Genomic DNA, 13,101 nt, shown 5'->3' on the forward strand with positions numbered 1-13,101 from the left:
GGTCTGTTTGCTGAGCTGAAAGGGAAAAAGGGAAACTTCCCTATACTTTGATAAATGTGGAGACAGACCTGTTTTAGGAAGATGGCCCCAGAACATGAAAATACTCACTGCTACCCAGAAGAGTTTGGGGAAAAAAAAAAAAAAAACTAAAGAAAAATAAAACATAAAACTCTGGTCTGGACAGACTTACTTCTCTGAAAATAAATGGAACTGTGGCAACGGGACCAGGCCATGATGAGGGTGTGTGTATTTCTGCCCTGGGAACCTCTTCTCCAGTGCCAGTCTCAAGACGGAGGAGGGTCTGGCCGGGGTCTTCAAACTTCATCCAAGTCCTGGGTATCCTGAATCGACAGGTCATCACATGCTTCATCTGACACCGAGACAGCTGCCTGGCCTGCAGAAGGCATGGGTATCACATGGACACTCAGGGTGCACAGGCTACCAGGATCTCATGATTTTAAGTGCAATCGGATGCTTGTCACTGTGGCCAGCCAGCATGGTGAGAATGATGAGCCAACAGTGTCCTGGATGTGAGGGGAAGCATGGAAGCAGTGAAGTCCAGCAAGAGAGGACACAGAGACAGAAACACACTCCATCTCCTGATGGTAGTTGCTACGTGAGCACAAACCTGTTAAACTTGGACACAGTTGCATCTCGCTGTTCAGTGACCTGACCTCAACAGAACAAATACTAACATGTGAAACCGATTTGAAAAACTTAACACAAGAAAGCTACTTAGGGACAAAAACACGTGTAACAAAATTCTATCAAACAGATAATAAAAAGGGCAAAGGTTCAATATAGTGGCTGCTGCTGGGAACAGAAAAAGATGATAAAAGAGGAATAAGGAGGTTGATTCAGCTTCATAGGCATTTGGAAGGGCCCACAGGGTTCATTTCATTCTTATGTTTCATTCTTTATAAATATATATATGACAATATGCTGTCTGGATAAATAAAACACTGCATAATAAATCTTGCTTATGAAAACAAACTCTTGGTGTTTGGGTTAGAATGTTGTAAGTGGTGGCATTCCAAGTACTTTCTTTTACCCCCTCATCTCTGTATTGTGGGAATCACTGTGGTGGGCAGGAATGTGAGGGTCTCATCTGACAGGACGAGCTTGTCCACAAAACCAGCTGGAAGATTCTGAAGACACAGTAAGTTTTCAGGGCAAGTCAATAGGGATTTTTAAAGTGAAGGGAGCTATGCAATCTGATTTATGTTTTTATAGACAACTAGGGACATGGAAGAAAGCTGAGCACTGAAGAATTGATGCCTTTGAACTGTGGTGTTGGAGAGACTCTTGAGAGTCCCTCAGACTGCAAGGAGACCAAACCAGTCAATCCTGAAGGAAATCAGTCCTGAATATTCATTGGAAGGACTGATGCTGAAGCTGAAACTCCAATACTTTGGCCACCTGATGTGAAGAACTGACTCGTTAGAAAAGAGCCAAAGATTGAAGGCAGGAGGAGAAGGGGATGACAGAGGATGAGATGGTTGGATGGCATCACTGACTCGATGCACATGAATTTGAGTGAACTCCAGGAGTTGGTGATGGGCAGGGAAGCCTGGCATACTGCAGCCCATGGGGTCGCAAAGAGTGTTGGACCTGACCGAGCGACTGAACAATGACAACAAGGGATGTGGAGGGCTTCCCTGGTGGCTCAGTGGTAAACAGTCTACCTGCCAATACAGGAGAAATGGATTCAATCCTTGGATGGGGAAGACCCCCTGGAGAAGGGCATGGCAACCCACTCCAGTATTCTTGCATGGAGAATCCCATGGACAGAGGAGCCAGGTGGGCTACAGTCCATGGGGTCACAAAGAGTCGGACACAACTTAGTCGCCAAACAACAATAAACCGCCAGGGACATAGAGGACATTTAAATGGACACCAGTAACTGAAGGTGCCAATGGGAGAAGCTTCTATGCTGCATGGTTCCAGTCGCAGGATATTTTGGAAAAGACAAAACTATGGAGATGGTAACAGAATCAGTGATTGGCACTGATTAAGGCGGGGTGGGGAGTGAAGGATGAAAAAGTAAAGTACAGAGGATGTTTAGGGGCAGTGAAAATACCCCATGATATTGCACAAAAGGATTGCTGTCATTGTTGTAGTTCAGTCAGTCATGTCCAACTCCTTGCAACCCCATGGACTGCAGCCCACCAGGCTCCTCTGTCCATGGGATTTCCCAGGCAAGAATACTGCAGTGGGTTGCCGTCTCCTTTTCTGCGGGACTCTTCAGTGAACACAGAACAATACATGTTGCTATACATTTGTTGGTTCTTGTAGAATATACAAAACCAAGTGTGGACCCTATGGTAAACTATGGACTTTGGGTGACTGTGATGTGTCAATGTAGGGTCTTCCCTGGTGGAAAAAATAAATGTACCATTTTGATGATCAGTGCTGATCCAGAGGAGGCCATGGATGTTTGGGGTTGGGGCATGGATAGGTAGGAAACCTCTGTTCCAGCCTCTCAATCTTCTTGAAAAGCTTTTCCTAAACACAGTCGTTAAATAAATATCAGCAGGGCTGCTGCACAGTGAATGAGAACAGGGGAAGCAGAGAAACTGTTGAGTTGTCCACTGCAGGGTGCCTTGGGCTAGTTGGTAAAGATGAAGTTGGATAGGAGCGTTGCTGCTGCTGCTGCTGCTGCTGCTGCTAAGTCGCTTCAGTCGTGTCCGACTCTGTCCGACCCCATAGACGGCAGCCCACCAGGTCCCCAGTCCCTGGGATTCTCCAGGCAAGAACACTGGAGTGGGTTGCCATGTCCCTCTCCAATGCATGAAAGTGAAAAGGGAAAGTGAAGTCGCTCAGTCGTGTCCGACTCCTAGCGACCCCATGGACTGCAGCCCACCAGGCTCTTCCGTCCATGGGATTTTCCAGGCAAGAGTACTGGAGTGGGGTGCCATTGCTTTCTCCAATAGAAGCGTTAGGTAGCTAGAAAAGGAAAAAGAAATCTGAGATGACGGTGACCAGCAGAACCACAAAGAAGGGCAAACAAAGCAAGGAGAAAGCCCTCCAACAATGGAACCTGCAGCCCGGGTGAAGACCTCGGAGGGAAAACATGCCCGACACGCCCCCTTCCCTGACTGGCCTTGAGGGTATGCCTTATTTGCATTCCCTTCCCTGATTGGTCAAGGGTGCACAGCCCTCTTCCCTGCTTGGCCTTGAACATAAGACTTATTTGCATTCCTTTCTCTGATTGGTCAAGTGTACACGCCCCCTTCCCTGACTGGCCTTGAGGGTATGCCTTATTTGCATTCCCTTCCCTGGTTGGTCAAGGGTACAAGCCCCCTTCCCTGACTGGCCTTGAGCATATGCCTTATTTGCATTCCCTTCCTTGGTTGGTCGAGGGTCCAAGCCCTGTTTTGCATGGGGCAGAATTGATTAGGCTTACTTAGGAGAGGGAACAAAGGACATAAATAGTGAAACATAAGATGGGGGAGGTTGGTCCTCTCTCATGGTTCAGGAGAGTGCAGTTTGCTACTTGCTTAATAAACCCTGCCTGCTTGAACTGTCCTTGTCTGGCATTTCAATTGCTGCAACAAGACAAGAACTGAAGGAGAAAAGCTGACCCGAGAGAAGGATGTGGCTTTGCTCTGCCCGATGTCACGTGGCAACCTTTATAGGAGAGGAGTTTGGGGGAGAATGGATACATGTATATGTATGGCTGGATCCCTTCGCTGTCCTCCTGAAACACAACACTGTTAATCAGCTATACTTTGATATAAAATAAAAAAAAATTTTTTTAAAGGACATGGCTTTGAAAGATGCTCTAGAGTTCTTGCTGACAGAATCTGTTGATGAAAGGATATAATTTCAGAACACCTCTTACACACTGCACCCCTATTAAGCTTCTACACAACGCTTTTGTTAGAACCTACTCGGCCAGCTCGCTGGGGTCATTCTCTGAATTCACAGTCATTTTTGTCTTATAACTGCTATGGGACTGAGAGGCCAGGCTTGACAGCTAAAAGGCAGAAATAATCACCAAGTGCCAGCTGCTAATTTCTTTTGGACATTAATCTTCTGTGGGTCCCAGACCAGGGGCAGGCAACTCAGGGCATTGTAGGAAATTCCCACAGGGAATTATACCACCCACTCTTACATTCTCCTCTGAAGGCATGTGAATGATGAGAGAGTCCCCTCACTCCAAAATAATTCATTCAGAACTTTTATCTACAGAGACCACACTGCCTTGCCCAACAGCAGAAGAATAATACTGAAATCTGAACTTGGCATGTCATAGATGTTCATCTAGTTATAAAAATACACCTTTTAAACTTTCACTGGTTAACAAAGCATTTTGAAAGGGTGGAATGATTACCAGAAAAGAAAAATGAGCACGCCCACAGCTGGCCATAACACTCAATTTTCCCACATTCACTAATCCCACAGGTCACCTCCATCTGCAGGTTTGAGAAGCCTGTGCTTTTTGAACACCAGGCAAGGTTGTCATTTACTGAGGTCCACCCTCCAACCGTCTCTTCCAGATGTTCAAGTTCATCCCGCGTTGGAACATGCCATTTCCCCTGTTACAGTCCGTTTTCTCCATCTTGGCTTAGTGATCAATGTTTCAGGAATCCAGATGGAACTTTTTTTTTTTTTTAGGAAATTACTCCTTTTAATTCTGTTAGTGAGGACCTTCCTGTTTTGTTTCGTTACAAGAGCATTTCAGTTTTAAATAGAGGCATGGAGCCCGGAGAACAAACAATCAGAACACGAATGTCTATGCATAAGCCAAGGTCAAAATTATTGCATGATCCTCACGCTGTTAAGTGAAGAAAAGGCAGGTGTGTGACTTGAAATGAATTCAACTTCTCACCCCCTTAGCAGTTGCACTTTACTGTCAGGGTTACTAGTTACAGAGTTAGGAGGAATTTGAATGCAGGGGATCCAATAATAAACTATCTAAATGAACAGAGAAGAACTTCTACTCACTGCAGCTTGGTGAAGACAACAGAAAAACACAACCCCATCTGAATTTCATCCTCACCAATCAGTGATGCTGAACCAAAGCATGGGGGGAGTGGAGTGTACCAATGAACCAGAGTAGATAATTACAAGCCAACAAAACCCCAAAGCCCACCAGGGAATGACAAATGAGCGATTTTCTAACTTCCATTGGCCTTTCAGATGTTGATGGTTAGCTGAAACACCCCACAGTAAAGAAGGACATTCCTCAAAATACAAGTATTCTCTGGAGCCTCAGCAGGGGCCGGGAGGAAACCGAGGCTTTGTCTCACTTTTATCTCATGTCCTCAACAAGCCAGGCTGCCAGGGGCCTGACTTTGAACATCCTTAAAAATCTCTGAGATTTCTCTCATAACTTCCACTCCTTGTAGAAAGGACGGTTCCAATGCCATGCAAAGGAATACTCTTACCGCACTGTGAAATCATCTATTCAACTGTTTACAGACTGAGGCATAGTTTGACTTAGAGTGAATTGTACAACCCATAAGAATACAGGGGTTTCCTTGGTGGCTCAGATGGTAAAGAATCTGCCTGCAACGCAGGAGATCCAAGTTCGATCCCTGGGTCGGGAAGGTCCCCTGGAGAAGGGAATGGCAACGCTCTCCAGTATTCTTGCCTGGAGAATCCCATGGACATTGGAGTCGCCACAGAGGTCTGGCTGGGCTACAGACCTTGGGGTCGCAAAGAGTCAGACACAACTGAGCGAGTAACAGTTTCACGCTTTTAAGAATACAGCTCTACGATCTTCACCTGCACAAATATGAGATAGATTACAATTCAGAATGGTCTCTTCATCTTGACAAATTTCCCTCTCCTGACATACTTAAGTGTATCCAAGATAACCTCAAGTCTCAGCTTCATCATCAGGGGTTAGTTTAGACTTGTTTTAAATTTTGCACAAACATTTCCAAAGTACAGTAACCCATGTATAGCCAGACATGTAAAAATATTCCTGCATGTAAACATCTGGATTTATATTAGCCCACACACGAATGTATGCATATGCCTCCCACCTAATCCATGACCACATGGACCCATGTACCTCCTGACTGGCACTTGGCAACCGTCCCTGCAGACACTGAGAAATCCGGCCCCTACCACCCACTTACCCATTTGTTGTTATTTAGTCGCTCATGTCTGACTCTGTGCGACCCCAAGGACTGTAGCGCTCCAGGCTCCTCTGCCTGTGGGCTTCTCCAGGCAAGAATACTGGAGTGGGTTGCATTTCCTCCTCCAGGGGCAAGATCTTCCCGACCCAGGAATTGAACTCACATCTCCAACGTCTCCTGCATTGGCAGGCGGATTCTTTACCACTGAGCCACCAGGGGAGCCCCACGACCTCTATAGTTACTGTTGACGTCCAGTATACATGTGCTGCCTGATCACCGCAACAGACCATTCACCACTCACAGTGCGGGCTAGACCTTGAGCAGCCTGTGCCCACGCAGCTGCTTCTGCCTTTATTCACAGAGTCTCTGCTCTTTCCTGAGGTTACTGACCTCAGCTCTTTCCCTCTGCACCTCCTTCACCCAGGTATTTTGTGCACGGTGTTTGCAACCCAGACTCTTTCACCACACTCTGCATTCTATCCCCAATCCTCTAACTTAGGTGACTCCGAAAAGTAATGCCCACGTTTGTTATCTGTGCTGTAAACTTTGAGAGATTTTGCAAATTCCTTGTGCTATGTATCATATGAGGCTCTTCCACCTCATGTAAAGGGCTTGAAAGTCAAAAGTCGCTCAGTCGTGTCCAACATTTTGCGACGTCTTTTGGAATTCTCTAGACCAGAATACTGGAGTGGGTAGCCATTCCCTTCTCCAGGGGATCTTCCCAACTCAGGGATCAAACCCAGGTCCCCCACATTTCAGGCAGATTCTTTACCAGCTGAGCCACCAGGGAAGCCCAAGAATATTGGAGTGGGTAGCCTATCCCTTCTCCAGGGCATCTTCCTGACCCAGGAATCGAACCGGGGTTGCCTGCATTACAGGTGGATTCTTTACCAACTGAGCCATCAGGGAAGCCCCGTAAAAGGCTTGGACATCACCTAACTAATCAGTCTGCACCCTCCAGCCCAATCTGTAGAGCACAAATGTTCGACCACCTCTAACCATCCGTTCTCCAGAATGCCACACAAATGGAATCACACACAGAATGGATTCTGTGAAGACTGGCTCCCGCACTCAGCAATATGCATTTAAGATTTCTCCACTTCTTCTGTGATCTGCTCACTTACTCTGTTTTCATGTTACTGAATCATATTCCAACCAGTCCATCCTAAAGGAAATCAGTCCTGAATATTCATTGGAAGGACTGATGCTGAAGCTGAAACTCCAATACTTTGGCCACCTGATTCAAATAACTATTTGAAAAGAGCCCAATGCTGGGAAAGATTGAAGGCAGAAGAAGAAGGGGATGACAGAGGATGAGACGGTTGGATGGCATCACTGACTCAATGGACATGAGTTTGAGTAAGTTCTGGGAGTTGGTGATGGACAGGGAGGCCTGGCGTGCTGCAGTCCATGGGGTTGCAAAGAGTTGGACACGACTGAGCGACTGAACTAAACTGAACTGAATTACATCCCATGCTCCACCAGAGTTTCCTCATCTACGAAATGACATCTTGATCATTTCCAGCTGTGGGTGAATTCAAAGTAAAGCTGATACACATGTTTGTGTGCAAGTCTGTGTGTGTGTGGACATTTTCAGGTCAGTGGGGCACATATTCAGGAGCTTGACTGCTGGACTGTACTGGTGGCCAACGTTTAGCTTTCTCAGAAACTGCCCAAGTGTGTTTCAAAGTGCGTTTTGCATCTCCTCCCCGTCAATGAATGAAATTTCCTATTTCTCTACATAGTCTCCAGCAACTGGTGGTGGTGTTTTCTTTTGGTGGGGGGCAGAATTTATTCTGTTTTGTTTTAACTATTCTAATGGTGTGGAAATAACTCATAATTTTAATTTTTAATTCCCTTTAAAAAATACATTTAATATCCTTTTAAATGCTTATCTGGCAGCTATATATTATTTTGTTGATAAGCCTGTTCAGTTTTTTTCTTTTCTTTCTGATTTTGACCTGAGTTGTTTGTGCTGTTGTTGACTTCTACGAGTTCTTTGTATATTTGGACACAACTCCTTCATATGTGTTTTGTAAATACTTCCTTCTGGTCTCTGTCATATATTTTCGATTCTTCTAATAGTGCAGTTCCTTATTTTAAGGAACTCTTATTTTCTTTCTTTGATGGGTCATTCTTTTTTGGGTGTATGTAGAAATTGGTTGCCAAGCCAGAGGTTATCTAGATTTTTATTGTATGTGATTTTCTAGCACGGTTAAAGTTTTGCATTTTGCATTTAGGTCCAAGGCTCCATTCTGAGATGGTTTTGGAAGGGGTCGCTTGTCAAAGGCCGAGAGACCAAGTTCCGCTTTGTTGTATATGCTTAGTCCCCCATTCGTGTCTGACTCTTTCTGACCCCATGGACTGTAGCCCACCAGGCTCCTCTGTCCAAGGGATTCTCCAGACAAGAATACTGGAGTGGGTTGCCATGCCCTCCTCCAGGGGATCTTCCCAATCCAGCTCTTCCACATTGCAGGCGGATTCTTTACTGTATGAGCCACAGAGGATGAGATGGTTGGATGGCATCACCGCCTCAATGGACATGATTTGAGTCAACTCCGGGAGTCAGTGATGGACAGGGAGGCCTGCAGTCCACGGGGTCACAAAGAGTCGGACACGGCTGAGCGACTGAACTGAACTGAACAGACATACAACTTTACAATCAGACTAAAAAACATGGCAATGTAGACTTTAGAAGGGTAAATTATTTCTCCTGTTTCCCCAGCCATAAAAAAAGAACGAAATAATCCCATTTGCAGCAACATGGATGGATCCAGAGATTGTCATACTGAGCGAAATCAAAGACAAACATCAGATGATATCACATGGATGTGGACTCTTAAAAAAGGCTACAAAAGAACTCATTAACTAAACAGAAATAGAGTCACAGACACAGGAAACAAACGTAGGGTTTCCAGGGATAAAGAGCAGAGGGATAAACTGGGACAGTGGGATTGACAGTGAAAGTGAAAGTCGCTCAGTTGTGTCTGATTCTCTGTGACCCCATGGACCATAGCCCACCAGTCTCCTCTGTCCATGGGATTCTCCAGGCAAGAATACTGGAGTGGGCTGCCATGCCCTCCTCCAGGGGATCTTCCCAACCCAGATCCTCTTCCCATTTAGGTTATTATAGAATATTGGGCAGAGCTCCTTGTGCTGTACAGTAGCTCCAGTCCACTGGGTTTTTCATTATAAGTTTCCCATGGTATCTCAAGGTCGCATCTGGAAAAGTCAGAGTTCTAAAACGGTTGACGATTTCATAGCAGCATCCTGAAACTGCCGCTCCAGCGCCCATTTGCATCAATAAAATCGTCCCGTCACCCTCTCCACGGCCGCTCCACCACAGCGATCCCAGTCGCTGTCACGCGGGCAGACCTGACCCTGTGTGCCTTTGGCCACTCCCTTCTCCTCTGGCCTTCCTGGCTCCGTCGCCAGGAGGATGAAGAGAACTGAACAGGTCTACAAGCGCAGCACATCTCGATAAACTTCAAACGAAGTTTGAACACAGGGTCAGGTCTGCCCGCGTGACAGCGACTGGGATCGCTGTGGTGGAGCAGCCATGGAGAGGGTGACAGGACGATTTTATTGATGCAAATGGGCACTGGAGCAGCAGTTTCAGGATGCTGCTATGAAATCATCAACTGATTTAGAACTCTGACTTTTCCAGATGCGACCTTGAGATATCATGGTCGTTTGGTCCAGATTCTTGCATTATGCGAAATGGAACACTGGGTTCTGTTTTGCATGCTCCAACCCAGAGGTTCCTTCAGTTGCTTCTCTACTTGCATTTTCTGTTCCTCTTAGTCCGATGAGTTCTGCACAGGCCTCAGAGAACAGCCGTGTGTCCTAGCGTGGGTTTCAACATCTCCAGGCTTTGCAAAAGTCTCGACAGAATTCATATATATATATAAAACAGGTCAAGTCCGAGTTCTTCCAGTTTCAGTCAAGTTGGGACAAGGTCTCTTCCACGGCTTTTCTATTCAACAAGGGGCTTCCTTCTTGCTCAAGAGTCACAGATGATGCGGAACCAGCAGTAGCAGATGCTTTTAGTTTGGGGTAAAAGATAAGTGAGTGGTCAGAGATTCTGGGGTGTTTGTTGGCATGAACAGAGGTGGAGTGTAGAAAGATAAGAAACAGGGGGTAAGGGTAGTGTTTGCATTTTGGGGCTCAAAGCAATCTCTTTCACAAGATGAAGTTCAAGAGACAACTTCTCTTTACCAACTGATCTTTCATTTTCTAAGACTTGTTTGCCAGACTGGGTGGTGAATCCCAGTGATGAGTGAAGTCACATCACATGGGCTCTATTCCAGGACAGGTTTGCAATGGGAACAGCAATGCCTGGAAAACAGGTGTTATCTAACACTTGATATCAAGATCCCCTGGAGGAAGGCATGGCAACCCACTCGAGTATCCTTGCCTGGAGAATCCCATGGACAGAAAAGTTGGTGGGCTATAGTCCTTAGGGTGAGAAAGAGTTGGATACGACTGAAGCAACTTAGCATATGGCACAACGCTTTATAAGGGGTGATATTAAACATAGATATAATTAAATTTGGGGCTTCCCTGGTGGCTCAGATGGTAAAGAATCTGCCTGCAAAGCAGGAGACCCGAGTTCAATGCCTGGGTCAGGAAGATGCCCTGGAGAAGGGAAAGGCAACCAACTCTAGTATGCTTGCCTGGAGAATCCCATGGACAGAGGAGCCTGGCGGGCTACAGTCCATGGAGGGCGCAAAGAGTCAGACACAGCTGTGCAAACTAACAGTTTCAGTTCTCTTAATTAAATTTGCTGACAAAGCTCTGGGCCAAAAGCCTGCTTTGAAGATGACACGAAACAGCCTTTTGAAAGATGCCACAACCCGCATAATGCTTTGTGGGTTACACGTGATGTTACTGATAGGACATGGATGTGAACACACGTTGGACACACAGCAGTGCAGTCCAATCCCTGCCATTCCTACTTCCTTAAATACGGGCCGTATCCCGACGTGAGGAAACGATGCACTGTGTGGATTTCGACTGCGTGGGAGAAGCCGGGAGATATGACATAGTGGAGATGCTTCACGGACAGTTTCCGGACTGTGCTACACCGCCTCTGACATGGGGAACTCCCCGCCAAAAACACAAGAGTCTAACATCTGCCACCAGATACTGTCTCATTTGCACCGTCCCACTCATCTGACCACACTGAAAGAGATTCTATCCCGCTTCGATCTGCCCCATTCTCAAGCTGAAGTTGAGCGTGGTCAACAGAGAAACAATCAGAGCCTTTAATGAACATGTGAGCAACCAGACATCATGAAGTTGGAAGAAGAGTTGTTTCCAATGATATTAATATAAAAAGAGAGATTGATTTACGAGAAAGTGTATATACATACATACACACACACGTGCATATATATTCAAAAAGTACACTGCACATCTGGTAAAATTTTTTTTTAAAGTTATTCCTCCAATATGTCAGCTGGGAAATAACCATCGTAGGAAATGTCAGTATCTGCCTTGCCAGACCCTTCCTGTGTTCTCAGGAGAGATTTCTCTGCCAGGAAACCAACAGATGTGAAGAAGCATGACATGACAAGGTTTGACGTGATGGCCGTGAACTCACAAATTAGGGTCCTGTGGTCTAAAGAGCAATGTAATTTATTTCCATATTATGCAACGAGTGGCCTTCATTTTCAGCCGGGTAACTTCCATTAGACTCTACACTGAGACCTTCGTGGGAAAACAATGCCAGCACCTATTAGCTGAACTACCCTGTTGACATATTTTATACTCATAGGACACAAACTATTTGCTTGGTGGTACTGGGATACATGAAGCTGAGCAGCTTTCACCTGCTGAGAGGGATACTGTTGCTGTTGAAAATCAGGTGTCGTGTGGCATCTGTGAGTCTTCCACCCTAAAAGATTGTAAAATTCAGTAGGAGCAAGTTTCAGTTATTCCCCTAACAAGCAAATAAAGCAGGCACTTAAAATTTAGTGCCTTTGTAATACTGCCCTTGGTTCTGTGTTTAATGCTTCCTGCCAGCTCCCTTTAATGTATATAACCTTTCAGTGTCTTAAACAAATGAGATTTTTCTCTAATGTAATTTGTATGACGAGGAAGTGGTATGAATGTAATTTGCCACAGTAAGAACGGAAAACATAGGTTACATTATAGAACTGACATCAACAGAACGTTCTACCAAATGAAGAGGCAGACAGCAACTTGCTAAAGAGCTAACAACAATTAAGACACAGGAGGGAACACAGGTATGAAGCCAAAGAGACGCAGGTATTCACAATCTTTCCTTGAAGTGGCCAGCGTGTACGTATTTCGGAGGAAACCAGGTCTGCTGAAAACCACCGTTTGGAATATTACAGTTGAGCCTACGGGACGGCGAAAGCTTTTCCAGTGGCTGCGCTGTAAACCGTGCCAAAAAACGAGCCCGGCTTCAAAGGTACCTGAGAACTACGCCATATGTTTGAAGTTCAAAAAACAACGGGTATATTCATTTCTACAAAGTCGTCATTTAAGGGAAAAGGTTAGTTTTTTCATCCTGTTGCCATCCAGGAACTTCAAAATGTTCAAATGCATAGCCAAAAAAAAAAAAAAATTTTTTTTGATTGCAGCTTTATAGACATGAGTTAGGACTTGGATGCTACTTTTAGGCAAGTTCTGGCGAATGAAGTATTTCTGTCGAAAACTTGTTTCAACGAAGGAAGGAAGACATCATTATGAGATATTCAGGCGCTATTTATTTGGAGGTGAAAAATATAGTTCTTGCTCCCGATGAAACATTACCTGACTACGTACGTGTCCCTTCCATCTTTCTCAGTGTAATTAAACAGGAAGGATACAAAATGAAACAAGCATTGGGAAGCACCCTTCTCTAATATTTATAAAACAGAAGCAAAAGACATAGGCAGATTAAATTTTGTAAATAATGTAAGAATAAGGTTTGCCAAATATAATTTTAAGGGGAGGGGGAAACGTTGATTGCAGGAGGAGAAGGGGTGACAGAGGATGA

The 13,101-nt window shown here is 45.2% G+C and overlaps 1 protein-coding gene across 4 annotated transcripts in view; it reads right to left on the reverse strand.

Moving 5' to 3' along the window:
• Positions 1 to 13,101, reverse strand: part of LOC101902122 (uncharacterized) — a 493,329-nt gene that overhangs the window by 134,420 nt on the left and 345,808 nt on the right. For 2 of the 4 annotated variants that reach the window (XR_009493623.1, XR_009493625.1), the window contains exon 8: positions 191 to 394. The exons of the other annotated variants lie outside the window; for them this stretch is intronic. The gene's annotated coding sequence lies outside the window, so the exon portion shown is untranslated. The remainder of the gene's footprint in view (positions 1 to 190; positions 395 to 13,101) is intronic. 4 annotated transcript variants of the gene reach the window in all.

The sequence above is a fragment of the Bos taurus genome, chromosome X, assembly GCF_002263795.3.
Source record: "Bos taurus isolate L1 Dominette 01449 registration number 42190680 breed Hereford chromosome X, ARS-UCD2.0, whole genome shotgun sequence".
Taxonomy (NCBI): Eukaryota; Metazoa; Chordata; class Mammalia; order Artiodactyla; family Bovidae; genus Bos; species Bos taurus.